The following is a 14,571-nucleotide window of genomic DNA, read 5'->3' as shown; positions in this document are numbered from 1 at the left end:
GTAATATGGAAAATAACAAGCTTACATGACAATACCAGAACTGCCATATTATACATTGCCATGTAAAATATAAATCTAGACAACACAGACATTGTAGTTATATTTTACCTAAATCAGCTATCAGGCAATAAAGCCTAGCAAGTTTCATGTATGAAAATCATTTTATCCTGTGTCTACACAAAGTCAAGTGAAAGAATTAAAAAGTATAATAATGTATAAAACTTGGTAGAAAATGTGGACTAGTATAGTTTGGATCATTAACTTCTTTCTTTTTAACTCATGTGTCAGGGCCTAGGTTCAGAGTCTCCAAATTCACTCTCCAACAATATATATGATATAATGGAGTGACATCACAATCACTGGAAAAGGCTGACAGCATTTTCGCAGAAGGACAACATATACTATCCAGTGCATTATGGAGTACATTTTAAAGAAGATAACCAATAGATAAATAATAACCATCATTTTAACTCATAAGAGTAATATTTTTAAGTACACTGGGAGATATGACTGAAAAATTAATTTAAAATTTTTTTCAATAAATGTATTTTTAGTGAATTTTGAGCATATCATCTTAATCATATTTAGGCCCCTCCTTTATCTGCACCCTCACTACCTGTCCACAGTATTTCATGTATTCTGTCATTGTCATATGTTAAGGCCTACTGAGTCAAGTTTATGTACCCAGATGTTCCTTGGTATGAGGTCATCCACTGGAGCCTGGTTAGCCTATCACTCCCATAAAGAACATCAACTCTCCCTTACCCAGTAGTGATCAGCTGCCAATAGCTCTTCACCTAACATTGGGGTTTCTTGCCCATTTCCCCAGTTCTATTCTGGGTTTTTGTCTGGCAGAGTTTGTATGGATCTTGTGCATGCTGACACCATTGCTTCAAGTTCATACGAGCAAGTTCTCAGAAGCCTGGATAAGTCTGTTTCCTTGTGGTCATCTACCACTCCTGGCTCTTACAATATTTCCACCCCCTTTTCTGCAATGGTTCCTGAGCCCTGCCTGGATGGGTGGTGTTTAATATAGGAGTCCTATCCAGGGTCACGCAAACTGCACACTGCGTGGCTGAAAAATTTCTTATTTTTTTCATTTACTTAATATGGAAAACATTTTTAATCTGACAACCACAAAAATATCATGGTATATTTTCAGTATATTACATTGCAAATTACAAAATCTACTCTTGCTTTTTAATGTCATTCAGTAACAAAAACTTCCTTCTAAATGGCCAGGGATTACCTCTGTTCAGTTTATGGTTAAACCCACCACTTTCTCCAGTGAACTTAAGTGAACACAAGAAGCAGGTTACCTTGTAAGTCCTCTATAAACAGTAGCAGTAGAAATGATAGTCATCCTCAGAAATGGATTCTGCTAACTTCATTCATCCCTGAAGCAAAACGAATCTTGACCTTTATGCTAAGAATGAATCACGCAGGTAGGCTGTTCTCTCCCTGTCACACACCACAAGTCTGGAGGAAACTGTTAAGTCAGAAAGAAATGCATTGTATGTAGCCTTTCTAGAAACCTTACACCACTACAGTTCCATTACCTTAAAACACACTAAGCCTAAAGTTCAGAGAGTAGGAGCTCTGTATTTAAATCTATTTAAATGTCCCCATCATAGTTTATTTCCTGTGTGGTTTAAGTTAGATCTTTTATTCCCATCCAGTAGTGTGCAGAAAATTCCTCACAGTGGCTCTCAGAAACTATCAGTTAAACTTTCTGGAATTGGTGGCTGATTATTAATAATATGACCATTATTAGGAATTAATTTAGAAAAACAGAATCATTAAAACGTGATGGTAACTATTTAAAATTCATCCCTTTTTTAATTGGCTCATTCTGGTCTGGAACTATGTAGCCCAGGCTGACCTCAAACTCACAGTGGTCCTCCTGCCTCAGCCTCCTGAGTTTTGGAAAAATAGACCTGAGCCATCACATCTCGTACAGTGCACCTTAAACTGCCTGAGAATTGTGATCCTCCTCCCTCATCCTCTTCAACAGTTTGCCTATTGGTAAGCCCAGCAGACTTGTCACTTAATTCCTAATTCATCTATGCTGTTGACATTTACATCTGCTGCTTATGCTAAACATTCTGCACAGTGTTGCGTTCCTGGCCTCTTTTTCTAACTCCCTTTTGGTTAAAAGGCTTATGTCTTGAAATAAGCTGAGAGAAATTATCTGCACCATGAACACAGGCAAATATGAGAAACCAAGACTCTGCCTTTCCATTCACCCTCTTCCAAAAGTCAACTGTTAGGCATTTACCAGCATGCCAATGACCAATTTCATATTAACCCCCACCGTGGCAATCAATCAATGGTTGTTTGTCAATCAAACAAGTTTCTCTCATGGAGAAAAATTCCAGATTACACTAAAAAAAATTCTGAATGTAAGAGAAGATGAGAAAAATACTCACATACTTGTGCTAGAGTAAATGGAGTTTAATCCTGATCAAGCTACTTTCTATACTCCGAACAAAATTAAACTATCAAAGGCTTGAATTCTTATTTACATTTTTTAAAGTCTTCACATCCCATATTTCAGAGTTGTTTAGAGACATCAACAGTCTTTTAAATTTTTTATTTTATTTTTAATGTATGAGTGTTTTCCATGCATGTATGCAATTGCATCACATGCCTGTAATAGTTGAGGAGGCCAGAAGAGTGTTACAGATCCCCTGGAACTGGAGTTACAGATAGTTGTTAGCTATTATGTAGGTGCTGGGAACCAAAACCAGGTCCTCTGGAAAAGCAGCCAGTATTATTAACCACTGAGCCACCACTCCAGACTCTACATCAATGGTTTTACTTAGAGCTACAACACTGACCTGCTAAGCTCAATAATGGCACAACTGTTACGGGGCAACTAATGCTTTCTGAGTGGACTTGAGGCCTGCTCCTCACAGGAAATTTCATGCATGGTATTGCAATCCAGCAAAGTCCATGGCTGGGCAGCTCATAAGCCCTATGGTAGAACTTGCTATTGTTATTTTGCTAAATGGTCATGCTGTCAAATTGCCTTTTAGATATTTATTTTTATACCTCCATCAGAGAAGCTTCTTGCTGTGGACAGCAAGCAATGCAGAGATGGACAACTGGTCAAAATCCTGAGAGTAAGAAGCTATGTGCTCAGGCCCAAATGCGATAACTTTATCAACTCCCTTTTTTCCTGCTGCTTAGGCTCAGGAAGAGGAGGAAGAAAGAATGTAAGAACCAGAGGGTGGAGAAGAACACTCTGCAATGTCATCTTCTGGACATGACTTGGCTATTACACTCACTAAATCACAGGAGCTGGGCTTGCCTATGCAAGCCCTACACAAGATCAAGGCAGCCAAAATTCCAGCATAGATGAGGGAGGTGCTCTCTAGGCCCCATCTCTTATTGAGGAGCCATTAGCAGTTGATAACTGTTAGGAAAAGGAGAATCATTCTTTTGGCATGGTATGGTTGCTAGTAGCTTCCCCATGCTCCATGCACCTCTAGGCAACACTAATTGAATTGAGTGCTGTCAAACAAACAAAAAACCCCCAAAAAATAGAAAACAAGAAAAGAGAAAGAGAGAGAGAGAGAGAGAGAGAGAGAGAGAAAGGAATAAAGAAAGAAAGAGAGAAAGGTGAAGACACACAAAAATGTATTTTGGGGGAGGTTATGGAAGAAGGTGGAGAGGGAAATGGCCTGGTAGATATGATCATAATTCATTGTATAGATGTATAAAATATCAAGAATCAGGGAAATTTTCTTGACACAGTGTCTCTCTGTAGCCTCAGCTGGCCTGGAACTCACTATGTACACCAGGCTTGCCTTGAATTCACAGATATCCACCTGCCTCTGCCTCCTGAGTACCACAATTAAAGGTCCATGGCACCGCACCTGACTAGAAAATTGTTTTTAATTTTTTAAAAAATTAAAATATCAAGGTATTTTCAAAAAGAGTAAATGAGATAGCAAAATGAAGCTACTAGAAATTGTCAGTAAATATTAGCTATTATTTATAGTGTACACCCTCATTCATCATTGACACCACTGTAAAAACAGAAATTATCAGTTATGAACTTTAATGAGTACAGTATAGATCACCCTTTCTAAGCTCTGATTAGATATTTATATCACTAAAGCTCACAGAGCTTTTCACATAAGAAAGCTCAGTAAATATACTTAGCACTTGTTCTTAAAGCTCATATTCCCTTTGCTCTTCCAATGTCAGTTCCTGGTTACCACTGTCCTCTCAAGAAAGCTAATAGTGTAGGGACTGTGGATGAAACTCAGTGGTATAGGGATTGCTTAGCAAGTTCAATTACCACCAGCACTATAAAATAAAGTAAAACAAACCTAGAGTAACATAATTAGTTGTTTCAGCTTTACCTCTGAGGCATACCTAGATAAACAGCTGTTGTTTCTGTGATGGCCCCTGTGTTAGGATCTCAAGAACTCTCCGAAATAAAATGATATAAACTGCAAAGTTCTACTTATCACAAACAAACATCAGGGAATCATGTTAAAATGAGACCTAACATACACATACCATAACAAATACTCCAACATAGCCTAGGCGGTACCTACAGAAATTTAAAGGACTGCAATCTTTTTATGTTTCAAGAATTAGTCAAAAGTGATTAGAATTTTAAAAAATTGTACTTCTGAGTAACGTTTTTGGGAGCTTGGAATTAGTAGAGAAATAAACTGAAGAGTGATATAATGAACTGTAAGACACAGCACTAAAAGAATCTGTCAGAAGTAAATATAACAAGTCACAGACCAAAAATAAATAAGCTTACAGTTCATATATATAATTATAAGTGCAAATAATTTCCTGACATTTATTGGCATTTATGACCCAAATATAAAGCAACGCTATGAAATCTCTCTTTCTAAAATATTCTTCAAAATTAAGCATATTTTTCTGTCTGAAATGCTTTATCTTCCACTTGAAAGGAAAAGAGAAAATCTGAAGACCTAATGAAGTCCATTTCTGTTGTACAAATATACAGTAAAGCCAAGACATGTACTAGGGAACAATGGTATTTACTAGGAGTGAAGTCCAGTATTTCTTTCTTAAAATTTCTCATTCTGAACATTTTGTGTCACAGCCTACTTCTTTCTGAATCTTAAATTACTTTTGAGGCCATGAATAATTATTTATAATTTACTTCATTTCAGATACATTTAATACAACTTACATCACTACACTTGTCCATTCTATAAAATTTCCAAAAAATACATATTTTGTATTTAGACTCAGTGCTCTGAAACCAAGTTTCCCACCTGGAAGAATCATGGCCTTTCTTAATACAGCAGGGTCTCTTCAACCCATCTCCCAACAAAATTTGAAACAAAATGTAAATCCCACTACTGATATCAATAAATATGTTATCATGTTTCCTCTCATCTTCAAATATCTAATTTTTTCCTCTTCTGATTATATTTGTCATGATAATCCTCATCTATAATCTTGGTAAAAATTGATTTATTGTAGTTATGTTCCTCTGCTAATCCCAAATCACAATTTTAGTAACTTCTCAATTGCTGATACAACCTTTGGCCAGAAGCCACATTCCCATTCTTTCCCTGTAGTTTCACCAGTGTATTGTCATAGCAATTTTCTCTCTAGTGTACTGTTCTTACCACATCACGTTCCGTGCCTGAAACATTCAGCTCCTGATGGTTCTGCAAAGATTCAGGGCATTCCATACTGTAATATCCCCCAAGCATTGTTTCTTTGGTTACACTTGCCCTAAGATCCAGAAAAGCATCTGAGCTTTCCTGGCTTATGTCTTTGCTAATTGTGCTCCTGTTGTCTAGAAGGCTGTCCTCTTGCCTGCTAAGGGTCCACAAATCCTGCAAGGCTACTCATTCACTCACTGACTTTTATTTAACCAGGTAGGGCACATGGATGAATGAGACTGTTAACATTCCTGGGTATGTGAAGGTTCTGCCTAAAGAACAGTGGAAAACAACCGGCCTTATAATAAATGCTGCTTGTTATTTTGAGAAATGTACAAGTTAAATGTAATATGAAAAAGTATATAGGAAAGGACTAAAACTTTTTGCCCATGGTCCTCCACAATCTGCCATAAAGACAGAAACTAAAGTCATATTTTTCATTTCTAAGCAACATGACATTTTTACATTTCAACAATAACATTTTCATAGTACTTTTCAAACTGTGGTATATATTAATAATAATACATATTTACAGTCTGAGTCATATTTATATTTGATAGGTTATAGGTTAACATCTGTATATCAATTCATTCTCAGGTGATCAGTTTAATGAATCATAGTTCTAACACTAGGCAATGAGGGGACATAAAGGGGAAATTACTGAGCTGTTCCCAGTGTAAATTATCTTCCATCTTATAAACACAGCTAAGGATTATGCAGTTTATATTTACTTTCTTTTTGTCCTTGCCATTCGACATTCAGTGTTTATAAGTACTGTGGGCAATTAGTCCCTGTAGTGAACATAGAACACAAACGATGATGACAATGAAGTAATCAAAGCCCAACAAGCTGCTGAAGTTACTAATCCTGTGGAAGCCACATTCATATATTTTTTGAACTATTTATTAACTGACTTTAAAATTCTATTTTCTGTTTAATTCATAATTTTCAGGAAATGTGATACTGATTCTCCACCTTAATTGTAAACTCTGATGAAGGATAGGTCTTTGCATGTTCATCATATCCACTGTATATGGAATGATTTTTGACCATACTAGATGCTCAAGAAATAATACATAGTGGAATTAAAAATGAATTTGAAATTGCATTTGAAACAAAATGGTATTTTCTCTCCATTAAATTCATGATATAGTAACATAGACTTAAGTCACAGCTAGGTTAGAATGGGTCCCATATGAGGTTGTGATATAGAGGCTGATCATGTAAGATGACATAAAGAGACAAAGCACTGGCCTCGTTTTTCTAAGTTTGAGTGGTTTAATGAATAAAGGATTTGTATCTTGTCTCTGTAATACAGAATAAAAAAAATCAAGTCATCTGTAGATTTGAGAATAAAGAAATTTCTGGTGTCAGAGAAATTGAAATTATTCTCTAGAGATGACAAAAATCACAAATGTTGGCAAACCACATAGTCAGAAGAGAGCCATGGGGATAAATATTTGATTTAATCAGCATCTGGCACTGCAACCAGTGGTTGCACTGACGAATCTCTTGAAAACAAAAGTTGGGTAAGAGGACAGTCTATCAAAGCTCTTCATGTTATTTAAATTACCATATGGTTTGTGATCTCACAGTACAAACCATCTGACCTACAAAACACAGCAGCACTATTTCACTGTATGAAATACCCTCAGTGGCAATGTTCTGTCTGAGAAGTGCAGGCACCATTCACTGCTCCATAAAAGGAACTGAAATATTTTTCCAAGTTCTAGCTCAAAATAAGAATCAGGACTATGCATCCTTAAAAACAACAATAACAACAACAACAACAACAAAATCATGAGGTAGGCTCAGTATTTAGATTGAAATTTTATGAAATACCTTTAAATAAAAGGCAAAAGTAGATGAAAATAAAAATATGGTTTGATTTTCCCTGGAGTAGGCTAGTTGTCAGATATTCTGAAAAATCTATTTTTAACTTCCTGTGTGTAATAACATGCCATATCTTTCTGTCAAATCTAATCTATCTCTAAATCCAATTGGATCTTTTAATAAAAAATTAAACTTATTTACTATAAATTCAGGCCTGGGGACATTTCCCATGTTCTCATTCTTAGCATCTTGGACATTTTCCTTTTGCCTTCCTCCCTTAACAACTTTGCTGTGGAGTCCATTTTTTTTTTTTCAGAAGACTGAGATTCTATGAATTGTAATAAAATAATGAAAATATCAGCCAACACTTATTGGATTCTTATCTTGTGACTAGAATTAAACCAGTAACTTCACAAGCATTGAATGAATGAATTTTCATTATGATGTAGTGATTGTAATCCCCCAGAAGTGGACATTGGTGATTAGACAAGTTTAGCAACAAGCCCAATGGGGTCAGAAGATCACAGTATAGTCTTGCAGAGAACAGAAGCTGTGAGTGGGCCTGAGCATATTCTTTTGAGTATATTCTTTTCAAACTCTGTTTTCTGAACCATAAGCCAATGAAATCAAAGGGAAATTCCATATTCAGATGATGGGCCTCATGTTATATGAAGGTGACACAGATTTAAAACTGAATGTGTCATCTTGTTTTCAGTTATTTTCCCATGAATAAACATTTGAATTCTTTTAAGAAAATGAAAATGTTGCAAAAAGAAGAAGCTTATTTGATGAGCTGTGAGATGGACTCTTGTCTGCAACTGTAAGGGCACATATTTAGAATACAATGAGAATTTTTATTGGTCTAGAGATGTGATAAAAGTACATTTTTCTCTGGAATCTATGACATTTCTAGCTATGTGTATTTGGCTATATTTACTGTACCACACATGAGTTCCCTCCCATTGAGTGGATAAATTAGTGAGCTGTTAATTATCCTGAAGGAAAAATCCTGCCACTATTGCAATAGTAAAGATTATTTTCTGGGCTGGTCGTTGTTGTAGTTCACAGATTTTATAGCAGGAAGAGATCATTGAATGGTTCTCTTCCTTGGCAATTAACATAAGATTACAAAGTTTCCCAAACTGGTCAAACACAGAGAATAACTATCTGTGAGGTGCCTAGCCCTGAACAACACATCTACAATGCAGCCTCTACAAGTAAAGTTCAAGAAACATAATGGAACACGGGTAGAAAGAATATTAATGCACCTCTCAGCTCTCACCAGCAAAGCTTCCTCATGAAATAAATGGTTATTAACCCAGAAAGTCACTACTGTCCAAAGTGTAGAGAATAAGAGATTATAGAGTGATTATTCCTAAATAGGATCTCTGTCACCCAATGCTCAAACATCATTGGGTAGGAGGGGGCAGAAAGATTGTATGAGGCAGGGATGACCACAAGAAAACAGTCTTCTAGACAGCTGGGAAGTTACTCATATGAACTTACAAGAAAGATAACAGCATGCACAAGTTCCATCCAAGCTCAAGTCAAACAAAAATGCAGCAATAGAAGTAGGGAAATTGGTAAGAAGCCCCACCCTTAGCCCAGGATGTATTGGCAACATATAACTGATAGAAGAGGGAGAGTCAGTTTTCTTTAAGGTTATGACAGCAGATAGAGTAACCAGGCTCTAGTGGATAGACACACACCGAAGGATCTTTGGGGACACAAACTTGGCTTGATAGGCCTTAATATATATGACAAAGTAAATGAAATCTGGTGGATGCTGTATAAGAGGAATATAGGTAAGGAAGGAGGTATAAATATAATCAAAATATATGAAATTCACAAAAATTTAATTTTAAAAATTCAAAAACAATTTCACTTTAAAATAGAAAATAACACAATTGAAACATATTGTGTTGCATTTATCTTTGCAATCAATTTCACTCTAATTTAATAATTAGAGAGGCAAGTAATTCATTTATTCGTGTCATAAATTGTTACTGACTAGGCAAAATGACCAGAATGACTGCGCTAGGCACTGAGAGGGAAGAATGAAGGTGTGATTGATGACTACAGTATCTTAGAGAAAAAAAGATGTGTGAAAATGGCTAGAAAGATGGCTCAGCAGTTAAGGGCAATGACTGCTCTTGCAGAGGACCAGAGTTTGTTTCCCAACAGTCACGCGGTGGCTAACAACCATTTATAATTCCAAGTCCAGGGGATCTGATGGTCTCTTCTGGCCTCTAAAGGGACTACATGCACGTGGTGAACTTACACACGCAGGCAAAAAACTCAAACATGTACATAAATAAATAGTTACTCTTTTTTAAAAGGTGTACAAACCAAGTTATAAAACTACATGCAAGACAAATTAAGGTATTTACACAGTGAGAGTGCACAGAAAAAGAAACCGTCAGTGTACCAAGGGATAGAGTAAGGCACTGTGATAAATGTACATAAAGTTCACTAGAATTCTGGCCATTAGAAACTAGTTACTTGGAACTCTGTTGAAATTCTGTTCTGTATTAGTTGTGCAGACATAGGGAGGATTGATCTCAGAGTGTCTGCAAAGCAAGTAACTGCTCCAGAAGTTTTCAGAGTGAAGTGTAAGGATGCAGGGTGCATGAAATGAGCTTGGGAGGATAAATAAGGGATTGTATATTAGCTAAGGGAATTAGTAAAGTTTTTGTATAAATCAATTGTTTCCAAGGAGATTCTATTCTGATCTGAGAGTGCACCAAATTATTTCAGATTACCTAACAAGCCATGATGGAAAAAAAATTTTATCCTTATCTGAGAACATGCTGTCTCTTTCCCCATCCTGCATCTTGAGCCCCACTATAGACAAACTTATGGAGCTGGGATGATGCAACAAGTATTATTTGTGGGAGGTCTCTTCTCAAATAAAATCAGTTTTAAAATCACAGTGGTTACTGAGGCTAGTGAAACCGGACTATAATTCCAGCTACTCAGGAGGTTGTGATCAAGACCAGATTGGGTCATTTAGTGTGGCTATCTCTACATAAAGTTGGGGATGGGTTAGCTAGAGAGGTGGCTCAGTGGTTAAGAAAACTTGCTGCTCTTCCAGAGGACCTGAGTTCAGTTAACAGCACTTATATATATTGTTCAGTATCTGAGAACTGTTTGTAACTCCAGCTCCAAGGGATCTAATGAGCTTCTGGCCTCCACGAACAACCACACATACAGCATACATTCATGCAAACAAACAAATAAAAGTAAAAATAAATCTCTATGGGCTGGAGAGATGGCTTAGCAGTTAAGAACACTGGTTGTTCTTGCAGAAGACCCGGGTTCAAATCCCAACACCCACATGGTAGCTAACAACTCTCCGTAACTCCAGTTCCAGGGGCTCTGACGGCCTTTTCTGACCTTCTCAGGCATTGCACGACACAGGTGCACTTACCTAAGTTCAGGCAATACATGCATATACATAAAATAAAAATAGTAAATAAAATATTTTCTTTAAAAAAAAGGTGTGGTGGTGCATGCTTTAAATCCCAGCACTTGGGGGGGCAGAGGCACACAGATGTCTGTAAGCTCTAGGCTAGCCTGGTCTATATAGTGAGTTCCAAGACAGCTGGGGCTACAGAGAGACTCTGTCTCGAAAAGACAAAAAAAAAAAAAAAAAAAAAAAAAAAAGAAAAGAAAAGAAAAAAAGAAAAAAGCCTTTATAAAAGAAGTGGGCAAGAAATCCTAACCTAAGGAATTTTGGCTGCTGAGAAGGGGACAGAGAGTCTCTCACAGGGATGGAAGTCTTCAAAGGTTAAGCAGGAGTCAGTGGATGGACCCAAACTGAAGGACATTTGAGATAACAATTCAGACTGTATGGGCTGTATTAAATATATAACAGATTACATTAAATTGGGCTGGGTGCAGTAGGGAAAGAAGCAGATAGCAGAGGGGATCTAAATACCACCAAATTATATTGTATGAAAATCACAAAAATTCCATTGAATTAAAAAAACGAATCTTTCCTCTCTCTTGCCCGCAGGCCTCTCTCTGGGGTAAATTGATCGTGCCTTCCATACTTTGACTTCCCCAGCCTCCTCCACCATCCCATCTCTCCCCCCCCCCACCTCTCTTCCTAACCTGGGTCCCGTCCCATTCCTTGTCTTGGTGCCCCAGACACCTGGGGAACCACTACTACTTCCTGATCCTTTGCATCCAGACAAACCCAGCTCCTCAGTGCACTCCACAGGAGCCCTTGGTCTGCTTCCCAACCTGATCTTCCTTTGCATCTCTGGGTGGCATGGCCACCAGTGCTGTAGACCAGCATCTTTCCTGGGCCTGGCTCCCAAGCCAGATCAACCCCCAAAACCTGAGGCCAAAATCTTTCCTGGAGGGATCCAGAACTTAGGGGAAAGCCTGAGAGCATCTGATCCTCATCTGACTTGGGCCTCTATGAGAACTCCTGAAGACAAAAGCAATCTGGCCACTCCAATATAAAATCAAAAGAGAAAACCAGAACTTTAGAGGAACCAGCTTTTCAGGCCGAAAAAGTAAACCACAAAGACACATAAAGTTTACAAAGAGAAGCAGACCTAAACGAGAAGGCTTGAGTCTCACGCAAGAATCAGAAACTACAAAAGAAATTCATAGGTCAAAATCACAGATAAAAAAATAATAACATGAAAAACCAAAATAACACATCCCCACCAAATAACAATAGCCCTCTAGAGCAGTACAAAGAAAACTCCCTAGAGATAATGCAGAACATGAAACTCCAAAGAACAATTATAAACATGATAAAAGAATTCAGTGAATTTAAAGAACACAGAAACAAAAAATCAAAGAACTGAGGAAGATAGGGATAAATTTCTGAATGAATTCAGAAAAGAGTTAGAAATATTGAAGACTATTCAGGCTGAAATGAAGAAGGAAGTGAAACACTCAGTAAGCCAATTAGAAACGACAGGAGAAAGCCTCACCAATAGGATGAATGAAATGGAAAACAGAGTATCAAGACTGGAAGAAAAAGTGGACGAACTAGACCACTCAAGCAAAGTTTACAAAAAATTTAAATCACAAGAATGGAATATGTAGGAATTGTGTGACACCATAAAAAGACCAAACTTATGAATCACAGGCATAGAGGAAGGAGAAGAATCCCAAAATAATGGCAGGGACCAGAACTTCAGCAGAATTGTGGAAGGAAGTTTCCCAAAATTAAAGAAAGACAGGCCCATACAAATACAAGAAGCATACAGAACATCACAGACAAAAGCAGAAAAGAAACTCTCCACGGCACGTCATAGTAAAAAGACTCAACATACAGAGCAAAGAGACAATACTAAAAGCTGCAAAAGAGAAACAACAAGTCACATATAAAGGAAAACGCATTAGGATTACAACTGACATTTCGGTGCCAACTATGAAAGACAGAAGAGCCTGGACCAAAGTATTCCCAGTTTTAAATGACCACAGATGCCAACCCAGACTACTGTAACCAGCCAAAATGTCTATTATAGTCGAAGGGGAAAGAAAAATCTTCCATGACATAAATAAACTGAAGGAATAAAGTACACAAACCAGCCCTTCAGGGAGTTCTGGAAGCAATACAAAGAGCTAAAGAAAGGAAAAACGGGGTGGTAGAAAGAAACACAATGAAGGTATAACTGTGGAAAAGTACAGCTATATCAAGAATGTGAACAGAAATAAAAATGACAGGATTCAATACGCATCTTTCATTAATAACTTTAAATATTAATGGACTGAACTCCCCAGTCAAAAGACACAGACTAGGTGAATGGATTAAGATACAAAACCCATCTTTTTGTTGTCTGCAAGAAACTCATCTTACTTTCAAGGACAGATACTATCTTAAAATGAAAGGATGGAAAAAAATATAATGGTACGAAAAAAGAGGGTATAGCAATTCTAATATCTGACAAAATAGAATTTAAAACTAATCAGGAGAGATAAAGAGGGCCATTTCATTCTAATCAAAAGAACAATAAATCCAGAAGATATTATAATCATGAACATATATTGACAAAACTCTGGTGGACCAAACTTCATAAAAACAATACTACAGGACATTAAGAGACAGATTAATCCCAACTCATTAATAGTAGGGGGCTTCAATACCCCACTGTCTCCATTAGATAGGTCAACAAGGCAGAGAGTTAACAGAGAGACATCTGAATTAAACAATACCATATATCAAATGGACTTAACAGACATCTGCCGAGTATTCCACCCAAGCACCAAAGGACTCAGCACCCAATGAACCTTCTCCAAAATCGACCATATACTAGTGCACAAAACAAACCTCAATAAATACAAAAAGACTGAAATAATTCCATGCATTCTATCAGACCACAATGCAGTAAAGCTCACAATCAACACCAAAAGAGCCCTAATCACCACATGAACACATGGAGATTAAACAGCACACTCCTAAATGATGAATGGGTCAAAAGAGAAATTAAGAAAGAAAAGTATTCCTAGAACTAAATGAAAAGGACAATACCACACAACAAAATCTCTGGGACACTCTGAAAGTGGTCCTTAGAGGGAAGTTTATAGCTCTAAGGGCCTACATCAAAACATTGGAAAGAACACAAATAAATGACTTAACATTGCAACTCACGACACTTGAAAAGCAACAACACATGAAACCCAAACCAGTAGACAAAAAGAAATAACAAAAATCAGGGCAGAAATTAATATAATTGAAACAAAGAAAACAATACAAAGAATCAACAATTCTAAGAGCTGGTTCTTTGAAAAGATAAACAAGATTGACAGGCCACTAGTCCAGTTAACCAAAAGAAAGAAAGAGCACCTCCAAATCAATAAAATCAGAGATGAAAGGGGAAACATCACAACAGACACCAGAAAGATACAGAACATTATAAGGGAATACTTTAAAAACCTATATCCTACTAAATTTGAAAACCTAAAAGAAATGGATGGATATCTAAAGGCATGGGAGCCACCAACTAAACCAAGAAGAGCTTAACATCTTAAACAGACTCATAACACAAAAAGAAATTGAAACAGTAATACAAAACCTCCTGACTTAAAAAAACCCCAT

At 37.0% G+C, this 14,571-nt stretch overlaps 1 protein-coding gene across 2 annotated transcripts in view; it reads right to left on the bottom strand.

The window, feature by feature from the left end:
- Positions 1-14,571, bottom strand: part of Prr16 (proline rich 16) — a 216,810-nt gene that overhangs the window by 42,129 nt on the left and 160,110 nt on the right. The window contains exon 2 of one of the 2 annotated variants that reach the window (XM_029565717.1): positions 1,320-1,489. The exons of the other annotated variant lie outside the window; for it this stretch is intronic. The gene's annotated coding sequence lies outside the window, so the exon portion shown is untranslated. The remainder of the gene's footprint in view (positions 1-1,319; positions 1,490-14,571) is intronic. 2 annotated transcript variants of the gene reach the window in all.

The sequence above is a fragment of the Nannospalax galili genome, unplaced genomic scaffold (genome assembly GCF_000622305.1).
Source record: "Nannospalax galili isolate Female #2095 unplaced genomic scaffold, S.galili_v1.0 scaffold939, whole genome shotgun sequence".
Taxonomy (NCBI): Eukaryota; Metazoa; Chordata; class Mammalia; order Rodentia; family Spalacidae; genus Nannospalax; species Nannospalax galili.
Note: the sequence above shows the minus strand (reverse complement) of the source record. Positions and strands in the feature narration are given on the sequence as shown.